The sequence below is a fragment of the Anabrus simplex genome, chromosome 1 (genome assembly GCF_040414725.1).
Source record: "Anabrus simplex isolate iqAnaSimp1 chromosome 1, ASM4041472v1, whole genome shotgun sequence".
Classification (NCBI taxonomy): domain Eukaryota; kingdom Metazoa; phylum Arthropoda; class Insecta; order Orthoptera; family Tettigoniidae; genus Anabrus; species Anabrus simplex.
Window position 1 is genome coordinate 405745741 of NC_090265.1, and position 26133 is coordinate 405771873.

General features: G+C 40.6%; 1 protein-coding gene across 2 annotated transcripts in view; it reads right to left on the bottom strand.

Annotated features, from left to right (window-relative positions):
- The window catches only part of LOC136866633 (leucine-rich repeat-containing protein 15), a 175342-nt gene extending 161683 nt beyond the window's left edge, over positions 1–13659 (bottom strand). For both annotated transcript variants that reach the window (XM_067143753.2, XM_067143761.2), the window contains exon 1: positions 13497–13659. The gene's annotated coding sequence lies outside the window, so the exon portion shown is untranslated. The remainder of the gene's footprint in view (positions 1–13496) is intronic.
- Positions 13660–26133: the final 12474 nt, after the last annotated feature.

Here is a 26133-nt window from a genome sequence, read left to right on the forward strand (position 1 = left end):
CATTGTCACTATAAGAACTCTCTTTGTCGGTGTGACGCAAATCCGATAGTATTAACTGATAAATAGCCTCACATGACCCTGGAAAATTGCTAGAGAGACTGAATTGAGGAATTCAAGTACTGTATTTGCGGACTTGAATAACTTTTTCTTACTAGAAAACACAGTGTAATCCAGGGCCTCTCAGGGTGCATGCGCGTGGTGCATGCACTGTGCACGGTGCAAAAGACGACTTCGCTTGGTTGACCAGAGTGCAGACCCCTCCACTCCTCTCTCCCTACACCTGTCTCGCCCGTTCGGCCTGTCTCCGCGTTCCTCACCTTCACTGCTGTTTCTCCCCTACTGTGAAATGTTTATGTGTGGTGAGCGGAGACGCACAGTTGTATGGGACAAGGTTACCAGTGTTATTAAAAAATTTAAAAAAGTGAATTAGAAATACACATACATGTTTGAGAGGAATGTAAACATAATTTTAAAAAATGCAGAACCAGTAACCAAAATGAAAATGCTACAGTACTGGAACAAACCTCATTTGTGGATATAGAATGTTCTTCTTCAAGATGTTTCAACTTCCGTAATTCTTTCTCTCTGACGTGTCCTATGATTTCACAATAATTTTCCGAATGTAGTCCGTTGTAGTGTCTTTCAGTAGACGATTTTTAACGCACGTAATTATCGTCCCACAGATTAAGCATTTGGCGTTATCGTCACGACAGACAAAAAAAAATACGAAAGATCCCAGTTCGATTGAAATGGACTTTCGGAAGTCTTTGCTTTCTTCGAAACAGGTTGCTCCATTATTATGTAGTTGTCGTGCGCTTATCTATTTCACTGATAAACACGTCGTCTACCACCAAACGCTTCGTCGCTCTCAGCACACTACACCATCCGAGTCAAGCCGAGTTGAGGCGAAGCGTACCGATGCACAGTGCACAGAGCCTATGCACCTCGCTCTGCACGCGTGAGAGTTTGGGCGTTTGAGAGGCCCTGGTGTAATCATTAAGCGATCTACAACACTCATACAATTTTTCAGGCGAGTATTTCGTTTAGCGATAAATAGTGACACTCGTGATGCAACGAACTTAAACGAAATCTCAAATGATTTATGTAACATTTCATGTTCTTGTACTGCAGTTCTTTCAGGAAGTTTTGATGGATGCTTTTCTTGTCACGTCTTACAATTCCTTTTCAGTTCTTGTTTCTTTTTCGGTAGTGCACATATTGTAACTACTGAACTAACAGTAGCTAAGCAAGCAGACAGCTGTAATATAATTGCATGTTATAATCGTTTATGCAAGTTATTATTCTTCTGTCAGTTTTGCAAGTCCTGGTGGGGTGGCGGGTGTGACCTATGTCGCACATGTCATGTTTAACGTCCGGATGTCCTTCCTGACGCCAACCCTGTGTGGAGGGATGTGTTCACTATGGCGACTTTCTGTGTTGTGACGTGTTGTATGTATATGAACAGGAGTAAGAGGAATTAAACAGTTGTGATAACAATCCCAGACCCGACGAAAAACCATCTTCAAGGCTGCCGACAGTGGGGTTGGAACCCACTATTTCCTGAGTACAAGCTAACAGTTACATGATCCAAACCGCGTGGCCAACTCGTTCCGTGCTATCAGTTAATGAAAAAAATGATAAAGATAAAAATAATTGTATTTAATACGTTTTCTCCTTCTTTAAATAGACTTACATCACAACTATAAAATAATGGATTTTAATAATTTCAAACATTGTAGTTATACATCACGCATAGCACAGTTTAATACGTCGTACTCAACGTTGGTCAAATGTTAACTGATGCTGTTACACCCTCGCATTGTGTACTACTTCATTCAAATAGCAAGCTACTCTGAAAGGGGCAAAAGATCCACATGGGTCGACGCCCCGAACAAATAGCATTTTTTTTAAAAGCTACTCTGAAACGAGTACCATTCCAGCTGAACTTACGATCCGTCATTTTGTATTTATAGCAGCTTATCGAAAAGATAACACGATGCAAATAAAGACATTTCATAAAAGGATCTTTTATAACATTCTTTCTTATTAGACTATCATTTTCTACAAGATATTATGCGAAGGATCGTTGAGTCGGAGGTTTTGACTTTCTCTGATTAATTCCTCCAGATCAGGGGTTGGGTGATTGTGTTCGTCTTAATATATCTTCATTTAAGAACGACACAACACTCTACAAACCACCACAGGAACACGCAATAGCAAATATATCACTTCTCATAGGGTTTGGCGTCAAGGAAAGCCTAAAGCCATACAAAGTGCCGACTCAGGTAAATGCAAGAAGAAGAAGAGTATTATTATTATTATTATTATTATTATTATTATTATTATTATTATTATTATTATTATTATTATTATTATTATTATTATTCAAAGGATCTTTGACAAATTTATGTGATAGTTTGCCGGGCTGAGTGGCTCAGATGGTAAAGCGTTGGTCCTCTGAGAAGAAGTAGGTGGGTTCGATCTCGGCTTAGTCCGGTGGTTTTCGAAGGCGCTAACATATTTCAATTTCATGTCGATTGATTTACCGGCACGTAAAAGAACTCTCGCGTAGCAAAATGCTGACACCTTGAAGTCTTCAAAAGCGGCAGAAGTGGTTAGTTGGGCGTAAAGCTGTTATCATCATCATCATCATCGATAGTGTAATGAAATGGAAATGGCGTATGGCTTTTAGTGCCGGGAGTGTCCGAGGACATGTTCGGCTCGCAGATGCAGGTCTTTTGCTTTGACTCCCGTAGGCGACCTGCGCGTCGTGATGAGGATGAAATATTGATGAAGACGACACATACACCCAGCCCCCGTGTCAGCGAAATTAACCAATTAAGGTTAAAATTCCCGATCTTGCCGGGAATCGAACCCGGGACCCCTGTGACCAAAGGCCAGCACGCTAACCATTTAGGCATGAAGCCGGACGAAAGGTACCTTATAGCTGGGTACTAATTCTTTACAGAAACACGGGGTGTCAAAATGAACATGGTAATGTCTTAACCGCGACGCCTATTCCCGTTAGGTTGGTATGGGTGGATATAGTTCTCTTTAGCCTTTCCCCTTGTCCAGAATATTGCATATGCTTCGTTCTATCAGTCGCAATATAGTAAATTTAATAAATACAGTCGAACCTCGATATCTCAAACCTCCACACTAGAATTTTCAATATCTCGAAGTAATTTCAATTTCCCGGCCGTTTGTCCTATTTTTCAAGTGTATTTATTTCCTATTACTCGAAATTCGGTTACACGAATTTCTCGATTTCTCAAAGCAAACGTTTCCTCTGCTGAAGTAAAAAAAGTACTCTGTAAGTCGAATGTTGTACAACATTTACTGTGCAATACAACATTTGTAGTTTGTGAGGAACAGTTAACAAGTAAAGAAAGGGTTACAGTGATGCTGGGAGCTAATATGACGGGAACCGAAAACCTAAAACTTCTAATGATGGGAAAATCGGCGAAGCCTGGCTGTTTTTCGGTTGTGAATTCATTACCGGTCACGAACAAAAGCAACCCCGGAAGTCGTGGATGGCAAGCTCCATGTACGAATCTTGGCTGATCGAGCTCGATAGCTGCAGTCGCTTAATTGCGGCCAGTATCCTGTAATCGGGAGATAGTGGGTTCGAGCCCCACTGTCGGCAGCTCTGAAGATGGTTTTCCGTGGTTTCCCATTTTCACACCAGGCAAATGCCGGGGCTGTACCTTAATTAAGGCCACGGCCGCTTCCTTCCAATTCCTAGGCCTTTCCTGTCCCATCGTCGCCGTAAGACATATCTGTGTCGGTGCGACGTAAAGCAAATAGCAAAAAAAAAAAAAAAAAAAATCTTGGCTGCGTGGTTTCGAACCTACATACAGAGTCAGTCGAATATAAATGGCAGTGTTTCTCACAGCAATAAATGTTGTTGAAAAGTATGGGGAAGAAAAGAAGGATTACAGTAAAAAAAAAACCAGAAGAGACTAACGGACTTTTTTTCCGAAGGTGTTAACGGAGGAATGTTTCTTGTTTCATTGCTGTATGTACTGTATCCTATCGTCTAAAAAGTTACTTTAATAACGGGTTATAATTACGGCGATGCCGTATAATACGAGTTTGTTAGCATATTTTTAAATACTGTAGAAAATGTATTCAGTTAAGCCCGTAGATACAAATGAATGAATTATGCGCTATATATGCTCAAAAACGGTGAAATGAAATGGCGTATGACTTTTAGTGCCGGGAGTGTCCGAGGACATGTTCGGCTCGCCAGGTGTAGATCTTTTGATTTGACGCCTGTAGGTGACCTGCGCGTCGTGATGAGGATGAAATGATGATGAAGACGACACATACACCCAGCCCCCGTGCCAGCGTAATTAACCAATGTTGGTTACAATTCCCGACCTTGCCGGGAATCGAAACCGGGACCCCTGTGACCAAAGGCCAGCACGCTAACTACTTAGCCATAGAGCTGGGCGCTCAAAAACGGTATTCTATATATCTCGAAATTTCGATAACTCGATCAACAGTATTCTGTAAGAAGGAAGTCAGCTCCTGGACAAAACTATCTTTACATCGGTCTGTCTTCAGACCAACTTTGCTTTACGGGAGCGAAAGCTGGGTGGACTCAGGATATCTTATTCATAAATTAGAAGTAACAGACATGAAAGTAGCAAGAATGATTGCTGGTACAAACAGGTGGGAACAATGGTAGGAGGGTACTCGGAATGAGGAGATAAAGGCTAATTTAGGAATGAACTCGATGGATGAAGCTGTTCGCATAAACCGACTGCGGTGGTGGGGTCATGTGAGGCGAATGGAGGAGGAAGGTTACCTAGGAGAATAATGGACTCTGATATGGAGGGTAAGAGAAGTAGAGGTAGACCAAGACGACGATGGTTAGACTCGGTTTCTAACGATTTAAAGTTAAGAGGTATAGAAGCAAATGAGGCCACAACACTAGTTGCAAATCGAGGATTGTGGCGACGTTTAGTAAATTCTCAGAGGCTTGCAGACTGAACGCTGAAAGGCATAACAGTCTATGATGATAATGAATGAATGAATGAATGAATGAATGAATGAATGAATGAATGAATGAATGAATGAATGAATGAATGAAATATTTAGTAGCCGAGGTGATTCGAGATATCGAAGTTCAATTGTATAATGCTATATTATTGCTAGAATATGGATGTACATAACTCGGTGCGAAGGAGTTGCACAGGTCAGTCTCTCCGTTGCTCAACGTTTTATTTAGCGAGCTTCAGGGTACTGCAATCCTCCTAGAACGCCCTCTCTCAGACCAAGATTTGTAGAGGTGACTAGAGGTGCAGAGAATGTGAGGGTGTAGCGGCCGTGTCCTATGAAAGCATCTGTCCCGGCATTCGCCTTACGTAAAACCATTCTCAGGACAGCCGACGGTGGGAACCTTTAAGGCTCTACTCGGTGGTCAGCGATTGTGGTACAGTGGAACCTCGATATATCGAATCACCCCGGAAGCTAACTTTTATTTCGAGTTATCGACATTTCGATAGGCCTATAGGGTATAGAGAATACCGTTTATGAGCATGTACAAATTGAATCTTATGAAAGGATCTACGGGCTTATACTGAATACATTATTTTAACAGTATTTAAAAATATACAAAAAATTATTATTTTACGGAATTACTTTAATTATAACCCTTATTATAGTCACTTTTTAGAAGACAGGACACAGTACATAATAATAATAATAATAATAATAATAATAATAATAATAATAATAATAATAAAGTTATTTGTTTTACGTCCCACTAACTGCTTTTACGGTCTTCGGAGACGCCGAGGTGCCGGAATTTAGTCCCGCAGGAGTTCTTTTACGTGCCAGTAAATCTACCGACACGAGGCTGACGTATTTGAAGCACCGTCAAATACCACCGGACTGAGCCAGGATCGAACCTGCCAAGTTGGTGTTAGAACGCCAGCGCCTTAACCGTCTGAGCCACTCTGCCCGGCAGGACAGAGTACACAGTACATACAGCAGTGAAACTAGAAACATACATCCGTTAACACCTTTGGAAAAAAATTCGTAGTTTCTTCTGTTTGTTACTGTTAATCTTTCCTCCCTTCACGCTGAAACTTCTCGTCAATACCACGCATAGCCGAGATTCGCAAATGGAGCTTCATCTGCGACTTGCCGGGTTACTTTCGTACGTGACCGGTAATTAATGCACACCCGAGAAACAGCGAGGCTTCGCCGATTTTCCAATGATTAGTTTTAGTTTTTTGGCTCCCGTCATATTAGCTCCCAGCATCACTGTACCCCTTTCTTTACTTGTTCCTCACAAACCACAAATGCCGTATTGCACGGTTAATGTGGCACAAAATTCGAGTTAGAGAGTGGTTTTTGCTTCAAGGGAGGAAATGTTTGGTTCCAGAAATCTAGAAATTCGTGTAAACGAATTTCGAGTAATAGAGAAATAAATACACGTGAAGAATAGGACAAACAGCCGGGAAATTTAAGTTACTTCGAGATACTGAAAATTTGAGTAATGGAAGTTCGAGATATCGAGGTTCGACTATGGCAAGTCGTGAAAAGAAATGAAGGAGCGAAGAGTCTTCAAATAGGAGTCGAAGGTGACTTACTCCTTTCACATAGCGGAAATACTAATTATCTTCATGTAGCCTTGTCATTTAAATGTAAATAAGCGTTCCCGGAAACGCCATTACAATCGAAGACAGAGGGAAGTCATTCGAAGTTAAATAGTGGAAATTTTTCACACGGTTTATTGACTTTAAAAATCTCAACCCCAGTCCTTATTTATTATTTGACCTTTTTCAGTTGAAGACATTCCGCATACCTTGTACTTGGAGCTCGTAGAACTACAAAGAAATATCAGGCCGAGTTATTTGCAGAAGTTTTATGGTAAATTCTGTCAGTAAGCGTATCCGAGACTCCCAAACGAGGTGGCGGAAGTGCTCTTCGTGTTCAGTTCTATGTACATGTGTGGACGTCTTCTTTTGGCTTTAAGCTCATCAAGCGATGATCTTCTTTCACAGACGGCAACGCCTGCCACTGTGTACGATTGGCGGTTTCATGCACGCTTGTTTCCGAAGTAGAAAAAATAGCAAAATTGCAGTAAATTACAAGTACGCAACACTCTAGTCTATACTTTTATATTATATTACAGGGGTGGCCACTAACCTTACTTCTGGGAGCCGCAAATTTAGGAGACAAAAGATTGGGAGCATGAATAGGAAAGAGTTTATAAAATGAAGACAAGTTTTTCATTTTATAACCAATGATGGAAAATTTATTTTCTACACTACACAGAACATTTTCAGGTGCACATCAAGGAATGAGATTTCACTTTTGAGAAGTGCTTTTTTTAGTGTTCATTTTTGCTGTTAGTTTGTTTGAAATCTGGCTGATAATTGGTAAGCCCAGTTCACACAAGTTCATTTAAATGTTCATCAGTTCGTTCAGATCGATATGTAGATTTAATGAATTTAATCGTTGAGTACAGTGATTCACACACATAAGTAGTCCCAAAGATTGAGATTAGTCCTTTGACACACTGTTTCGTTAGTGTGTATTTTTCTTCTGGACCATTCTTCCAAAATTCTATGGTAGAAACGCCATTTCGTTTGAGCCCTTTTAGTCCTTCGTCCTCTTGCAGTTCTTGTAGCTCCAACTCTACAGCTGCTGTATCCTTTATTATTGGTGATGGAACAGGACTGCCTTCGCCCACAACATCAATAGAAAGAGGATTTTCCAGGAATGAAAATGAAGGTTTCAGGGATCTCAAATCATTAAATCTGCCATTGATTTCTTCAGCAAGGCCAGACATTTCACTCATGTAATCTTCAGTTTCCACCTGAACGTCAGGAAGGCTTTCAGTAATTTTCTTTAAACATTTGAAGTGAGAAAATGTTTTAGTCTGAAGGTCTTTCCCAAAAATCTGCAACTTGCTATGCAAGCTAAATACAGTCTGGGCCAATTCAGAAATATCTTCACAAGGATATCACTGACCTATAGCGCTAATAACGTTAAGCAACACATCACTGCTACTAACTGCTGCCAGCCGAGAGATGTCGTTAGATTCCATTAATTATATAATTTAATTTTACTCTAAGGTTGGTGTCAAGAGCCGCACAAGACTGACTCATATATTATATTATATTATATTATATTATATTATATTATATTATATTATATTATATTATATTATATTATATTATATTATATTAAAATAAACGCAAAGTAAGAACAGATGAAAAGAGACTGTTATTATGAAAATAATTTGCTTTCCATGCGTTATAGATAGGCCTACCATATTTAGTGCAGAACATCCGAGTTGTGTGCCTGGCGCGCTAAGTCTGGACAGACCTGCGTTAGAGAACTCCCGGATGTATGTTTATTGAACTATCAAAAGAAACCTCCATTACCCCTACCTCTTAAAATATCCACCAATTACATCGGGCTCAAGTTTTAAGCCATGTCCAGTTAATTCCTCTGGTTCTTAATACACTAAATGCTCTTCTGTTCATTTACAAACAATACACCAAACTGTCAACCACAACATAAACACGTAATAGTAAAGTGTGGCTGGCGTCGTAAAGGGCATCCGGCCAAATCCACATGTGTGTCACATATCGTACAAATGATCGCACCAAAGTGTGGGAAAAGTTGTAGAGGAAGACGATAATTACTATTTACTGTTTGTAATTCGCGAGAAATCAGCCGTGTCTCCATACATCCCTGTGCGGCCCTTGGTGTTAGTGGCTAGCATGATAAACTTAATACCTTATGTAGGTTTTACAAGTGACGACAGTTATTTGAAAGAGCGAGACTTCGCGGCAACTTGTCGAATGGAAGAATAATGTAAAGAAAAAGAAAGAAAAAACATCTCCGTTCGGGACCTGAAAGCCTATGGAGAAGTGGTAGGTAAAGACTTTCCCAATACGCAAATTCCGTACAAAGTAGGGTAGAACAATGAACTTACTGATCCCAGTGAACTAACGTGATTCTCATTTGTGGTGCAGGCTATATGTACCGCCTAGAAATGGAAGTCTCGTTTAAACATTTTTCGTCTTTGACATCCTCCTGGAGAAATCCGGCTGAACAGAACACGGCTCTAGGTAGCTCCTTTCATCAAGTAATATATAATTTAATCATCAGCATCATCTTCTTGTTTTCCGCACTTTGGTGGGGTTGCAGATGCTAACTGTGTCGCACATGTCCTCTTTTACGGCCGGATGATGCAAACCCATGTGGAAGGATGTATTCACTGTTACGTGTTTCTGTGGTGGTTGGCTGTGTATGTATGAAGGGGGCGTATTAGGACAATCACAAACACTCAATCCCTGTATCAGAGAAATTAACCATATCAGGTTAAAATTCCCGACCTGGTCGGGACCGTCTAAAACGAAGGCTACGACGCAGACCATTCAACCAAAGAGCCGGACAAATAATACAAAATTTAACATATAAACTAAATTCGCCACCAGGGGAACAAAGTGCTTGCGTGACTTGTTGGATTGATACGTTAAAGTTTAAGAGAGATCATCATTGATTCCATGAGAGGACCAGTTCATCGATCGATTAGGCGGTAGTATTTAAGTAAATATTCAGCATTTGTTACCAGAATAGGTCAAAGGGAACGGTTACCGCGGACAGACGACGCAAGCAAATAATACCGTATATCTTTAAACAGGATGTTCACAAGCATGTGACAAGTAATCGGAAGAGGGCGGGGGCAGGGGGGGGGGGGGTGCGGTGTTCACCCCAGACTAACACAAAAATTCCCTATAAACATGTGTCCTACGGTCGTTCGTTCACGAGTTACAGACTTTCCAACTTTGTACGGAAAGTGCCCGAGTAATAGTCGAGTAGCTGTCGCCATGTACTAGCAGGGATACAGCATTCTAATACAAGAAGTCATCAAAATGTCCACCAGGTGTCTGAACACGCCACCCCACTGATTGTTGGACACGTTCGAAAACTACAGATATTGGCAACCTTGTTCCAAATGCTGGCGAAGTACTGTAATGTCAGTAACGGCCGGGCTCCAAACTTAATCCCAAATACGAACTATTCCTCCATTCCAGCTAATACCATTAAAGCAGGCGTAGCTTGTAAATGATTGGATGAGCTGAAATTTGGTACGGATTCATCTCAAATTCAGTTCAAACATAACTTATTATGATTGTTCAATAATTAACCGTATCGAAATGACAACCATCAATTTGAAGGTATTTACTGATCGTTTGCATGTTTCATCCGCTAAAGAAACGAAATAATGTACAAATCCTTAGTCCTTTCACAAAATAATGCCCACCAAGCGAGCTGGCCGTTCGGTTAGCGGCGCGCAGCTGTGAGCTTGCATCCGGGAGATAGTGGGCTCAAACCCCAATGTCGGCAGCCCTGAAGATGGTTTTCCGTGGTTTCCTATTTTCACACCAGGCAAATGCTGGGGATGTACGGCCATGGCCGCTTCCTTTCCACTCCTAAGCCTTTCATATCCAATCGTCGCCATAAGACCTATCCGTATCGGTGAGACATAAAGCAGCTTGTAAAAAAACTGCCCAGGGACTCTTTATGTTGTTTTGGGATGTACTATCCAACCCCCTGCCTGGCCTTTGGTCACAGGGGTCCCGGGTTCGATTCCCGGCAGGGTCAGGAATTTTAACCATACTTGGTTAATTCCTCTGGCACGAGGGCTGTGTGTATGTGTCGTCTTCATCATCATTTCATCGTGATCACGACGCGCAGGTCGCCTGCTGGTGTCAAATCAAAAGACCTGCATCTGACGAGCCGAACTTTTCCTCGGACACTCCCAGCACGAAAAGCCATGCGCACTTTCATTTCATCTACCCTACTATTACTTTCCAAATGTCTGGGAACACTGTAACTAATATAAGAATGAGATAACTTACGTCTATATCTTACGAAATGACATCACGACTAAACCGTTGGATATAATGACATGAAATTGTGCATAAACATTCTCAGACAGAACGGTTACGTGATTAGCTATATTTTAGTTCGAAATTTTGACCTGAAAGTTGTAAAATTATTTTCAGAAGTATATAACAGCTTAAAGTAAGATTGTCTCTATTTATTTCTCGCTCAATGACGTCAAAAATAGAGGACCAACTGAGTTGAAATTTGGTACGGATTCATCTCTGATTCAGTTCAAACACAAACTTTTTGTGATTGTTCAATAATTAACTCTATCAAAATAACGTCTATCAATTTGGAGGTATTTGCTGAACTTTTGCATGCGTCATCCGCTAAAGAAACGAAATAATGGGCAAATACTTAGTCCTTTCACAAAATAATGCCCAGCGTGTGTACTTAAAATACAATTTTCTACACACACGCACACTCACACACACACACACACACGCACACGTGTTTATACACACGTACAATCAACACATTACACTGACTCACTGTCAGTGCTCGATGCTATCATTCACCACCGCTAGATGGCATTACTGCAGCTACTATACAAACACTAACCCATCAACGACAGCTTATAAATCAGCTAGTTTATAATATATACAGTGTCCTTCAACGTCAACTTCGCTCGTTTCATGATGGAGCATCCATGCTCAATAAATTTAGAGTTTAACCTGGGGTTTATGAGTCCAGTATCCTGTCTGTTGCCACATGTTGGTCCTTTCGAACACGCACCAAAAATCACCGGGTTCGAACTCGGGAGACATGGTGGTTGACATTATCATAGCCGGCCCCGCAGCCTAGAGGTAGGGAGCTTTCCTCTTAACCTGGAGGCCCTGAGTTCTACTGCCGGCAAGACCAGAGATTCTTCCGTGCGTCTGAGGGCTGGTTCAAAGTCTATTCTGTCTATTCTGCCTATGTGAGAACAATTGAGAAATATGTGGTGGTGTGACAGCGGCCCCGGACTAGAAAGACAAGAATAACTGTCCCAGTGCACTTCCGCAATAATAATAATAATAATAATAATAATAATAATAATAATAATAATAATAATAATTTCTTAATTAATTAAGTAATTAATCCGTTTATCCTCCAGGGTTGGCTTTTCCCTCGGACTCAGCAAGGGATCCCACCTCTACCGCCTCAAGGGCAGTGTTCTGGAGCGTGAGACTTTGAGTCGGGAGGATACAACTGGGAAGAAGGACCAGTACCTCTTCCAGGCGGCCTCTCATGCTATGTTAAACACAGGCCTTGTAAGGGAAGGGAATATCGGAAGGGATAGACAAGGAAGAGGGAAGGAAGTGGCCGTGGCCTTAAGTTAGGTACCATCCCGGCATTTGCCTGGAGAAGAAGTGGAAAACCACGGAAAACCACTTTGAGAATGGCTGAGGTGGGAATCGAACCCTTCTCTACTCAACTGACCTCGCGAGGCTGAGTGGACCCCGTTCCAGCCCTCGTACCACTTTTCAAATTTCGTGACAGAGCCGGGAATCGAACCCGGGCCTCCGGGGTTGGCACCTTAATCACTCTAACCACTACACCACAGAGGCGGATAATAATAATAATAATAATAATAATAATAATAATAATAATAATAATAATCCGGCGCTATGGCTGAATGGTCAGCCTAGTGGATTTCGGTTCACAGAGCCCTGAGTTCGATTCCCGGGAATTAAAATCGCGTCTGGTTAATTCAACTAACTTGGGAGCTGGGTGTTTATGTTCGTCTTAGCACAAATCTTCAAATACAGGACATACAACATATCACATGACAAACCACCACAGAGTCACGCAGTAGTGAATACATCTCTCCAAGTAGGGTTGGCGTTAGGAAGGGCATCCGGCTGTAAATGTGGGCTAAATCCATTCACAGTAGCGACCACAGGAAATTGAGAATAAGGCCGGGAAGCGTAAGAAGAATACTGGCAGTGCACATACAAGAGGATTTGAATACTCTGAAACTGCAAACTGCAACTTGGATGAAACCTAGTTCCAAGATAAGAAAACTTTAATGAAAATGCCGTGGGTTGTGCAGTCACTTCCCTAATGCAGATGTCACTGACCAATATTTAAAAAATGCCATATAAAATTAAATGCAATAATTCTACGACTAATTGTGTTGAATGGGAAACTATCTGACAACAAACATATCGAACACGGCTCGAAATAATAATAATAATAATAATAATAATAATAATAATAATAATAATAATAATAATAATAATAATAGGCCTAATAATGGAAAACAGAAGAAGCACCTCGTTAAATGCAATGGTTTCGTAAATGTTCAACTATTCCATTTATTAGAACGTTTATGACGAAATTATATTTTAATAAATATATTTATATAAGACATAAATATGGATATTATAAATTACGCAGGTTGATTACAATAGCCTTTTATTTTATCGTAATTGGAATTCGTGACAAACAGAGGGAAGGTAGGGCATAGATAATAACACCCCCCTCTCTCCCCCTGTTGCTGATAATACCGTGTGTATTTAAGATATAAGGTGTTTTGGCACTATTACTTAAAAAGAAAAGAAACTAGAACTGCTAAAAATGCTTACCTTAGCAGTATCCTTGTTAAAGACTCTTCTAATCACACGACTGAGATAGGAGGTATCACGGGCCAGAATGACTGATATCGGTTTCCATGGCACTTATCTGTGCGATAAGGCACCGATCCACTACTACGGTGTCCATGCCTGATGGCTGGACCTTTCCGACTGTCGTGAGTAAGACGCCAGGTAGTGCCATGCACGACATCTGGCGACAGGTGTTGCAAGTCACCTGCGTGGCAATGAGTACCATGTGCTACACAATATCGATAGTGCACTTTCGTTTACTGTACACACAACTACACTCGCAGGTAAACTTCAGTTGTCTGCGTGCTCTCTCAGCGAACACTCTGTGGTTCGAAGCCCATCATTCAAATACTCAGCTTCGTTTTCCTGAGAACAGTCTTCTAACCGTTCATTACCGGTAAATTGATGGAACCAGCTGATTAGGTGTTCGCCTCCAAGTGTATGGAATCACATCCCGAGAATGTCTGAATTAGCTCTTGAAGTATTTCTGTCCAAAAGACACTCGGAAGATAGAAAAAAATTAAAGAAACACTATCAAAATAAAATGTTAGGTGGTGGTGGTGATTATTGTTTTAAGGTGGTGATGGTGGTGGTGGTGGTGGTGATTATTGTTTTAAGATGAAGTACAACTAGGCAACCATCCTCTATGTAACACTAATCAGAGAGAAAATATGGAAGGGATCCGACACTTCGAAAAATGAAGGTATCGGCCAAAAGAAGACAAGGGCCACGAAGGGCGTGAAAATGAGACTCCCTATGCCTCGAGTGCTCTAATCCCGTCGGGGTCGGAAAAGAACAAGAGCCTTCTGGCTTCTCTTTAGACCATTAGCAGGTTAGATCGTATTATTATTATTCTTTCTTCGTTATGCCCATTCATAGAGCGCGTTTGAACTTGTTAGTTGGTTTGATGGTTTGTGCCTTCTTATCCTCCCAAAATCTCTTCATGAATGCACTGTGTTGCATCTTGCGTTCTGTCGACCACTTCCTACCAGTTGTCTTTTTGGGTTTCTCCCTAAATTTATGATTGGCTACTTTGGTTCTAAAAGCTCCACGATTTTCCATGATGTCGTCTGTGATATTTATTTCTTGGAGGTCAGCCTTAGTTTTTTCTAGCCATTTTATTTTGACCTTCTTTGAGTTGATGACTTTGAATGATATTTTAGTTAGTCTGTCGCTGTTCATTCTGTAGATATGGCCATAGAAATTAAGGCGTATTTTCCGTACGGCATCAGTAAACCTGTCGATGAAGGAGTAGAGGTCCGTTGTTCTCCTCTTAATCCACATTCAATTTTCTCTCATAGGACCATAAATTTTCCTGAGAATTTTCCGCTCCTGCTTTTCAATTTCTGTAATTTTACAGTGACCACCTAAGCATATGGTTTCTGAGGCATATAAAGCTTCAGGCAATACAACTGTCTTGTAGTGTCGTAATTTTGCATTACGTATTATTATTATTATTATTATTATTATTATTATTATTATTATTATTATTATTATTATTATTATTATTATTACGGTTCATGGCGTGTGTTACTGTAGGCACGTTCTGGTTCGTGAACCATAAGCAACAGCTGAGTGGCCTAGTACAGTGGTATTCGAACGGTTTCGTTGGCGTATCCCCAAAATCCAATTGTATTACCTTCTTACCCCAGAAGTACGAGTATATTACGATTATACCAGGAATAACAAATTATTGTTACCGAATGCCAAATAATATTAATTATAATCATCATCTTCATCATCTTCTGCAGCGTATCTCGATTGCTCAGGGTCCCTGCAGACACTGAGGCATGAAAGAGTTGTGGTCGGGGATTTAAGGTCGCATACCCTTCTTGACACCACGGAAAATCCCACCCAGCACCAGGAGTCAAACCATGGTCGTCGAGATGACAGGCAAGCAGCTAAGCCACTACACCACCCTGTTCCCCAATAATATAACGTATTGTATACCCCAGGCTGTTTCCGTAAGAGCGTGCAAAAATTTAACAGAACATGGAGGATGCTCTACTGAAGAATTTGAGGTAGGGAATCTGGGGCAAAGAAGCCAACATAAGGATTAAGTATGTAAGTAAACTTGTCTACCGCTTTGTCTCGCATTACTGTTTTCCAGCCACTTGACCTGAATTCCCTTGATTATTTCCTATGGGGATATCTAAAGTCTCTTTTATATGAGACTCCAGTGGATACGGAGATGAAATTAGTTGCCAGAATTATAGCTGCTTGTCATGTGATTCGAAACAAACCAGCGATATTTGTCAGTGTGCGTCAGAACCTTGTTCACCGATGTGAGGCTTGCATTGAGGTTGATGGCCGTCAGCTTCAGCACATTTTATAAGATGCAGTGCAAATGGTACCTTCATTGTGTCAGCGATGGAATTTGCAGTTAACTGTAAGTAATGTAAATAAAAAAGTACACAGTAATGTGATTGCATCCCTATTATCTCCTTAAGCTGGCTTATCCGACCCTAGGTTCCCTACCTCAAATTGTTCAGTGGAGCATTCTCTATGTCCTGTTAAATTTTTGCAAGCTCTTACTGAAACACCCTGTATAATCGTCGCTGGGTAAAGGAAACTCCTTTGGAGTAAAGTTTACAGAAATGAAATGGCGTATGGCTTTTAGTACCGGAAGTGTTCCGCTCGCCAAATGCAGGTCTTTTGATTTGACCCCCGTAGGCGACCTGCGTGTCGTGGTGAGGATGAAATGATGATGAAGACGACACATACACCCAGCCCCCCCCCCCCCCCCGCGCCAGCGAAATTAACCAATTAAGGTTAAAATTCCCGATCCTGCCTGGAATCGAACCCGGGACCCCTGTGACCAAAGGCTAGCACGCTAACCATTTAGCCATGGAGCCGGACAAAGTTTACAGAAGTCCAAACCGAGCGGTCGGCGATGGCCGGAGAACTATTCCTGGCATTTTTATTGCTTAGTGATACCCCAATTATACCAACATTGAAGTGTTCTGTTCCCTTCTCAGGCAATGCGGGAAGCCTTCACAAAACAGATGGAGAAACGTGGTTTTCTCGTGAGTGCAATTATGAAGTTTTCGTTTCCTAGCAACGATATGCATACACGTATCATTAATGCAACAATTACTATTGTATTATATACACTGCTAATGAAAAAATTGAAGTGAATGAGTAGATTTCTGAATAAATATTTATAAACAGCAAATCAGCATAACTAAGCTTTTTCATATACCTAGTCAATGGGAGGTACAGAATGACGCATTCTTTAGAATGAATAGTTCGGAAAGGGGGTTCTGTGTAGACGAAGACAAAAAAACACTAAATCAAAACATTATATTACTGGTATTGAAAATGAGCGGGCTCTTTTTGAACTACTCACTCAAAACAGTTAGAGCTACGATACATTTGCGTACCACTTGAGACGCGTGCCACACTTTGAATACCACTGTCCTAGGTAACTTATCCTCCTGTATCCGTCTCACTCCGTCATCGAAGTTTCATACGTTAAGTTCATTTCCAACATAATTTCCATCCCCTCTTTTTGAGTACCTTCCTCTTATTGTTCCCACCTGTTCATACTTGATTTGATTTGATTTGATTTGATTTGATTTGATTTGATTTGATTTGATTTGATTTGATTTGATTTGATTTGATTTGATTTGATTTGATTTGATTTGATTTGATTTGATTTGATTTGATTTGATTTGATTTGATTTTTCATTTCTTTATTCAGAGTTATTACTTCTCCAATTACAGATAATATCATAAATTCAAATAATAACCATATTAACAGCACTTACTACTACTACTACTACTACTAATAATAATAATACTAATAAAGCAATATACAATACAAGCAATTCACCAACCACCATCATGGGGCATAGGACCACACAAGGTCGGCGGTCCCACCTTACCAAATTCTACTTGTTTGGTAGCACAGAAGGGAGTCGCTACATCAGCTGGGACTGTGAGGCACGAAATGTACAATACCACGGGAGCAGGCGAGGGCTACTAACGTCGCTTCGTTTCCTGGCTCCCCTTTCTTCAAGAAAGCAATTAAGGCACGTACTCAAGACCTCACCTCCAGGAACTCGAACGTTCGTTGAGGTGTCAAACGACTCGTAACGAGCCAGGTTCCAATCTCAATTGAGTAATAATCAGCAGTTAAACCGGAAAAATTCGCGAGTGAAGTTGAGTGAGAAGGAAAATTCATAATGCCTAGCCATATGCCGTGTAAATGGAATGGGAGTATAAGCAACCGATAGAACGCGTCAAGTCGAGCAGAACAAACCCAAACTTACCAATGCTGACAGGTACAGAAGGTCTTGGAGGAGTCCCGCATGGGTTCCCGTCCTTCCTGCATGCCGCATGTCGGTAAACGAGACCGTGGTCGCCGTCACACAATTCCCGTACGCCCGCAGAAAAACCACCAACTTCGATGAATAAATAAAAAGACTGAAAAACAGGTAGGAAATGGATAAAAGTTGCCTCATTAGAGTAAGTGTTGGAAATGCTCTCACTTACCCTGTACACAAGCGTTCTAGCGTTGTGATGATGTTCCGGTTCACTCCCTACAATACATCCTCGTTAATCTTTAAACTTCTGGTGAGAATTGCATTTAAAGATCTACAGCACATGAAAATACGCTGTTCAATACTTATTTCAGAAGCCATGCAACGCACCAAACGGATCAATTACTGCTGTATAAGAAGCAATAACGTTGTACGCTGTACGGAGGCTTAGCGCAGACTACCTGAGACCATGATATAACTGGGCGTGCAACATAGGTCAGCCGGCTATTGCGTTATCCACTCGCCCAGACACGGCACAGGGAATAACCGGCAACTCGATGGAGACTCGCACTGTACAAAGAGTAAAAGAAATTTCAGGCGGCGCATTGAGTCGACCAAGACACGGGCATTCCGAACCCACCTGCTCCGCAGCCAATGGATGCAGACGAGTAGATGAGTATATTATTGTGCCGTTTCACTGTTACCTAAAGACACGACCGGAACAAAGATGGAGTCTGAACTGTCAAGAACGACGAATATTTAAACGTCAGACACTGCCACAAGCCAAGATGGTAATATTTTTGTCAAGCGCTCGCAAGAGGATCAAAGCATAGAAGGCAGTGGAAAAAGGAACGAAGTAAGAAGATTGTTACGAGCGATTATTAAGAAAAAAAATTGAAAAGAAAACTACATTCACTTAACTTGCGTACAAGAGAAGCAACATAGTTGATCGCCAAAGGAAGATATCAGCGTATTAGTATTTAACATTAAAGACAAGAGGAAAGCTTCACTGACGGCTACATTCTACAATATGAGCAAGAAATATTATTTCGCTCCGCGAAATTAAAAGACTCCAAAACTAAATACAGAAGTTGCAACTGTGATACGTCACGACACTCCTTAGACGACGTATTACCCGATACTGTCAATGTTAGACCACTAAAAGATTGGAATTTCGACCAGCATATCAAGAAGGGATATATATACAACACAATTTACTCATTTTGAGTATAATAATCAATTTCACTTATCTCAGACCGTTAATTATCTCTAACATCAACTCTCCCAAGAAAGACGTTCATTCTACATAAGCAGGCAATAATAGAACATAGCCCTAAGATGACGAAATTGACTAAAATCACATATTATTCTGTTCCAATTGCTCAAGCTATGCTCAAGATGTTCTAAGAAGACGGAAGGCAAGACTACCCAGATGAGCGCAACGTAGGATGACGTTGCCAACCCCAGGATGACCGGAGACCAGATGAGACGTTCCCGACCATTCCCAAATACCTAGGGAAACGAGAGGAGAGATGTCCGCATGTCCAGTCACCCGGACATGAGTCAACTATAGAGGTTGCTGAATAAAGATAAATATGTTTTAAATTCAATGTTCACGTAAGAAAACATCTATTTTTCCTCTTATTAAAGTACTAATCTAACTAAGAGGAGTGCGATGAAATACGAGCGGTGGATTCCATATGTAGGAAACAGTCATTCAGTGATAGAAAGCCTTCGTTCGAAATACTGTCAATATATAGTGGGAGAGAAGGTTAGTCCTTTTTAATGTATTGGTGAGTTTTATACGACGTCAGAACGGAAGTTAGGCATGTGTGAGAAGTTATATGACTGAAGAATTGTGATGTAGAGATCATATATATGAAGTGCTTGCCATATAAATAAATGTGGTAGAATTATTTTTGGAATTATGAAGGAATCAAAGCTATAACTGAATAAGTAAGTTCACGAACCATGATAAAGGTAAGAGATACGTCGAATTAGAATACGATGAGATACATATGGTAATTTGAAGTGTGATATTTATTAAAATGTGAAGTAATGATTATTTAATGAAGGTGATGATGTGAGATTGGTAATTAATGGTGGTAGTAGTTGTTATTCTTCGCGAATGTAATCATGGTCATGTTGTTGTGGACATAATGTTCCAGGATGAGTATTAAGAAGTGACTAGTGAACTTATCCTGTTTTCATTTGATTATTTACCCATAAGTAAGCACAGAGTAGGTTAGAATACGATCGAAAGGACATTCGTATGTTGACAATTATGCGTAAAATCACCAAATGATTTCTAACAAGGAGGATGAAGTTGAACTAGCTAACACCCTCATATATATCTTCTAATTACAAGATTCTTCTCATGTGTTAGGTGAACTTTGAAATTATTTCTATCTTTATCTAGTATCACTGATGACTGAATGCAGGTATATGAGTTACTATTTTTGAGGTAGAGTCTTCGTACAAGGTAGACCATGTTAGCAAAGTATATATTTTGATGGAATTATGATAATATCCACTTGGTAATATAGTATAATCGCATGAATACGCACTTGAAGTTATGAGTAAGCTCAAGTTAAAAGAGTAATTTACCTAATCTTTTAAATGTGATGTTTAATCATTCTTTTTGAGAGCATACATTAATTTAAAAGGAACTTATCGATGTTTATGCAACATAATATGTCAAGAAATATGAACATTACGTGTAATACAACACCTATCAAATGTTATAAACACCCCGAGAATATTTCCAAGTTACTCTGATTGTGTATTTAAACACAAAGAATTAGAAGGAAGGAAAATTATTTCAATTCTGTAGATCAACGTAAATATGATCAGGAAAACAGAACAGTTAATTTCAATGTTGTGAGATTTCATGTAGGAAAGTTGTGATTCCAGTTCCGTAAAAGGTTTAATCCCAGATACAAACCTGCGTCCTGTATATATTTTAAAACCACCCTCAATCTACGACCCTGTATATATTATGTTGTACTGTAAATATTATTTTTCCTCATTAGATGCATCTAATAATCTTTTACTTAATCTAATATCCTACCTAAGCAATATTTTAATCATCGAATGTTTTAATTATCTAGTATTCTACTTAATCCATATTTAAGTCAGCGAATATTTTAATTATCTGATGTTTTACTTGTTCAACATTTTCATCATTTAGTATCATTACCCAATATTTCTTTGTCCGATACCGTCATTTATTTTAATTTCTTCCTTTTCCAAAAGAGACATTACAGACAAGTTGTTTGTGATTGAGATCTTTTAAGATTGTAATTAATTTTTCAAACATTTTAACTGGATACTTTATTTCTTTCGAGAACTTTAATTTAATTTATCATAAGTGAACCGTTAAATAAGGGTATAGCCCAATAGTCTTTACTGTTACTCTCAAAGATGAAATCATGATATCCTTTCTATGGAATGAGATGAGTTTGTAATAAAATGTAGTATGTTAAAACATCAACCTTTCTTTCAATGACTTTGTAGAGTAATGACTTAGTCATAAGCACCTGTATTCATGGCAACCTGGTAAACCATAGGGAATTCTAGCTAGTAAGCGAGTAGGAGACGTACTTCTGCATGAGTTAGAGATTTCCTCAAGTATAATTCGGTATTCTTTCTTTTCAACCGGAACTCATAGCCCGTAAATGACATATAGCGACAAGTATTATCATAGTTTAAGCTAGCCTGGATCTTGTGCGTCCTTACCTGGACGCGGGAACGGCGCACTATATACTAGCAAATATACCCGTGATTCGCTACAGTATTCTACATTGTATACGGATTAATACGTAAAGTACTGTCAAAGCAGTGAGTTATATTAAATTGCATGTCTCTTAGCGCTATCCGAGAAACGAAACAGAGAGGACACCATACGTTGTTTCCGACGTAAGGTAGGCATTGGAGAAATTTTGTTGATAATGGCAGGCCATATTTCCTAGTGCCAATCACAATCGAGTTCCGGAGTTTTACATTAACGGCAGGCTCACTTGGTAACTGCCATTCACAGTAGCGAAGGAGAGGTTCTCATTACAAATGCAGGCCCCTTTTCCTGGAGAGATTTGATTATAATCGAGAAATGCAGCGCTATATAACGTATCAACAATCGAAACGCGACAATAAGTCATAGGACCAAAGTTGTAGATCTCTCCAAATTGAACGGCGATTGTGCTGTCTGTTTTGTAATACGACTTGCCGTTCAGCCACCAACTACCCGAAACGAAAGTCTGCACCATCATTAAAATACATCTATATTTCGATATTTCCTGGGACCAAAAGTTATACATTTGGACAGCTTGGAATATATCCTCAAAGGAAAGAGTGCCCAGGTTTCAGGATTAGCACTCGCATACATACGGAGTAATTAAGGAAGAAAGTAATAGAGTTAAGCAAGTTGAAATTAATAGAAAATAGGATTAAAACTGAGGACAACCGTATAGGACAAATACGTAAACATCAAGTGGATGTATTTGAAAATAAAATGTCCCTCAATAAATTGTGATGGTATGAGTTACGGAAATAAGAAGGCTGTAACAGAGGAGAAATTTAGGTTCAGTGATCCTTAGGAAAGCAGATAAGAAGGTGATTTATGGTGTTATTATTTAAGTCTAAAGAGGCAAGGCAGTGGCAAGAAATTAAAGCGAAAACATAAATACAATAGAAATACAGTAACAATTATAGCAAATGCCAGAAAATACCTTACGGTGTGAAATAATGGGCTACACTCCGCGGTACTATTCAAATATTAAAATGCCCCTTAATGCTATTCCAGGACGATGGTAACCTCCAACGATATACCCCCAATAACCCGCAGAATGGCCGAATGATGTCTCACTCGTTTTCTACCCAAAGAACAAACACGAAATTACAGGAATGATGACGAAAGTAACAATACATTTCTTCCCTGCTGGCGAGTAGTCAGAGACGTTGCCGTGGTAACCGGTAAGTTCGTTGTCGGCTTGTCGGTCACTCAATGCAGAGCATGAGATCCGCAGAAAGTAGTAATTTTCCCCGTCATTTGAAGAGTAAGCGAAATTATGTACGTAACAAAAAAGTTATAATGAAGTGATGTTTCGCATGTAGTCCACGGATTTTACAGAAAATCAGTAGTATAAGAGAAAGAGGGAGGAAACTGTTCTGGTTTTCCTATAAACTCCCCGTCTGTTTAGAGATGTTTAAATCATGTAGTATGTTGGGTATTCAGCCCGAAGGCTGGTTTGATCCTCTACAGCTCCACCAACACCTGTCATAGATAACCTAGGTGTCACTGAAGAGGTATACTAGGGAAATGAGGAGTGAGGTAGTTTCCCGTTGCTTTCCTCACCGAGCCAGATGTTGCTATTACATATCAGTCTGCCAAGCCCACCGAAATGCATGCACCAACCGACCCTATGAGCGATATTTTCACACCATTCATAACAGGGACTGGCTGCTTAAGGAACGGTATTACTAGAATCGCTCATACCTCGGTCACTTTCATATTGCCAAAGCCATGGATGAGCCTGAGACAGGTCAATGAAAGTAACAAATTTATTCTAGCCCATACCAGAAGACATAGTGCACTGTAAACACTACATCCTGCCAGCAAAAGCATTTTTAAATGCATATCAAAACCTTCCCCGGGGTGAGTATACTGTAAATATAAACTTTGATCAAGAACTATCCATCCGTTTCGCCGTGACGGTGGAACAAACAAACAGGCACGAAAAATAAAAACCACTGATACAGTCCTGAGTTCACCTAAAAAGGATAAATAACTGAAAAATTGGCAAAACAAACGAAATTACAGACAGCGGACCCCCTACAACTTTATTTCTATAGATCCCTAACCCGAGAGAAGAATTCAGGCATAAAATTTGCAGCTCTCTCTCCAATACAACCTACCCCAATTTTTCGTATTCTAACAGATGCTCGTAAAACTGAACACAGTTGATATGTTTAAAATTGAATCATTACTGAACCCCGTAGGCCAAGACTTTCACACACGCGTAACGACTGTCGTTTGTTTACTCGCTCGCGGCCTTCTTGGAAAGGATGTTCTCCAGCAGTGCTCAGTGCTGCCAACCTCTGTACTTAGAAACTATGCTTCGATACCTGGTGGTGGTGATTATTGTTACACACGGTTAGGTTAGGATCTGGAGATTATTCTTGCCGTGCGGACAGTTAGGATAGGATCTGGACAAGATTCTTGCCGTGCGGACAGTTAGGATAGGATCTGGACAAGATTCTTGCCGTGCGGACAGTTAGGATAGGATCTGGACAAGATTCTTGCCATGCGGACAGTTAGGATAGGATCTGGACAAGATTCTTGCCGTGCGGACGGTTAGGATAGGATCTGGACAAGATTCTTGCCGTACGGGCAGTTAGGATAGGATCTGGACAAAATTCTGGCCGTGCGGACGGTTAGGATACGATCTGGACAAGATTCTTGCCGTGTGGACGGTTAGGATAGGATCTGGACAAGACTATTGGTCTGGACGGTTAGAAGCCGCGAAGCAGCCCTAGACCTCTAGTTTCATGCTTCGATACCTGGTGGCGGTGATTACTGTTACACACAGTTAGGATAGGATCTGGACAAGATTCTTGCCGTACGGACAGTTAGGATAGTATCTGGACAAGATTCTTGCCGTGCGGACAGTTAGGATCGGATCTGGACAATATTCTTGCCGTACGGACAGTTAGGATAGGATCTGGACAAGATTCTTGCCGTACGGACGGTTAGGATAGGATCTGGACAAAATTCTTGCCGTGCGGACGGTTAGGATAGGATCTGGACAAAATTCTTGCCGTGCGGACAGTTAGGATCGGATCTGGACAATATTCTTGCCGTACGGACAGTTAGGATAGGATCTGGACAAGATTCTTGCCGTGCGGACAGTTAGGATAGGATTTGGACAAGATTCTTGCCGTACGGACGGTTAGGATAGGATCTGGACAAGATTCTTGCCGTGCGGACAGTTAGGATAGGATTTGGACAAGATTCTTGCCGTACGGACGGTTAGGATAGGATCTGGACAAGATTCTTGCCGTACGGACAGTTAGGATAGGATCTGGACAAAATTCTTGCCGTACGGACAGTTAGGATAGGATCTGGACAAGATTCTTTCCGTACGGACAGTTAGGATAGGATCTGGACAAGATTCTTGCCGTACGGACAGTTAGGATAGGATCTGGACAATATTCTTGCCGTACGGACAGTTAGGATAGGATCTGGACAAGATTCTTGCCGTGCGGAAGGTTAGGATATGATCTGGACAATATTCTTTCCGTGTGGACGGTTAGGAAAGGATCTGGACAAGACTATTGGTCTGGACGGTTAGAAGCCGCGATGCAGCCCTAGACCTCTAGATTCATGCTTCGATACCTGGTGACGGTGATTACTGTTACACACAGTTAGGATAGGATCTGGACAAGATTCTTGCCGTGCGGAAGGTTAGGATAGGATCTGGACAAGATCCTTTCCGTGTGGACGGTTAGGATAGGATCTGGACAAGATTCTTGCCGTACGGGCAGTTAGGATAGGATCTGTACAAGATCCTTTCCGTGTGGACGGTTAGGATAGAATCTAGACAAGACTATTGGACTGGACGGTTAGAAGCCGCGAAGCGACCCTAGGCCTCTAGTTTCGTGAAGAAACACGATTGGCGCTTTTATTGTGCTGCGTTTGATGACGGATTATGATTAACTTTCTTCACAGGAAGGAGATCATGTGACAATTTACATTGCTCAATAGGAATACAAGTAGTTACTTCAGAAATGGAAATGGCGTGTAATAATCTTAATTAGGTTATAAAACTAAATGCACTTCTAGGGGCGTGATGGTGGGTTCCTGGACGTCGCAATGAAGAGACGCTCTCCAAATAAGATCACATTAATTTCCACTTACTTATAACATTAGAAATATGTTGTCCCACGGGGTAAAGTAATACCAAAATTGTACTACTCACACACACACACACACACACACACACTCTGCATTTTTAACATTTTCAGACGTGATCTTCTTTCTGTCCTTAGTCTACTGTGCTGTTATCAAAGAAGACACATTCAGCATTTTTAAGTTAGGGTTGGAGAACTCTAGAGGACGGTATTTATTTTCATATTTGTTCATGGATTTTAATCGTGTGAAATGTGGCCATACAATACAATAGATAAATGTGCTCAGTAATTAGTTATCTCTATAGTGGCAGCTACAATAATTCTTAGAAGAAGATCAGAACAGTTTTACGAGTTATATCTGTGAACATTGTAAAATCCGAATGAGAGGTATGATACGGAAATTAAATGTCGAGGTGAAAAGGGCATGCATAAGTAGAGTGCTTGCT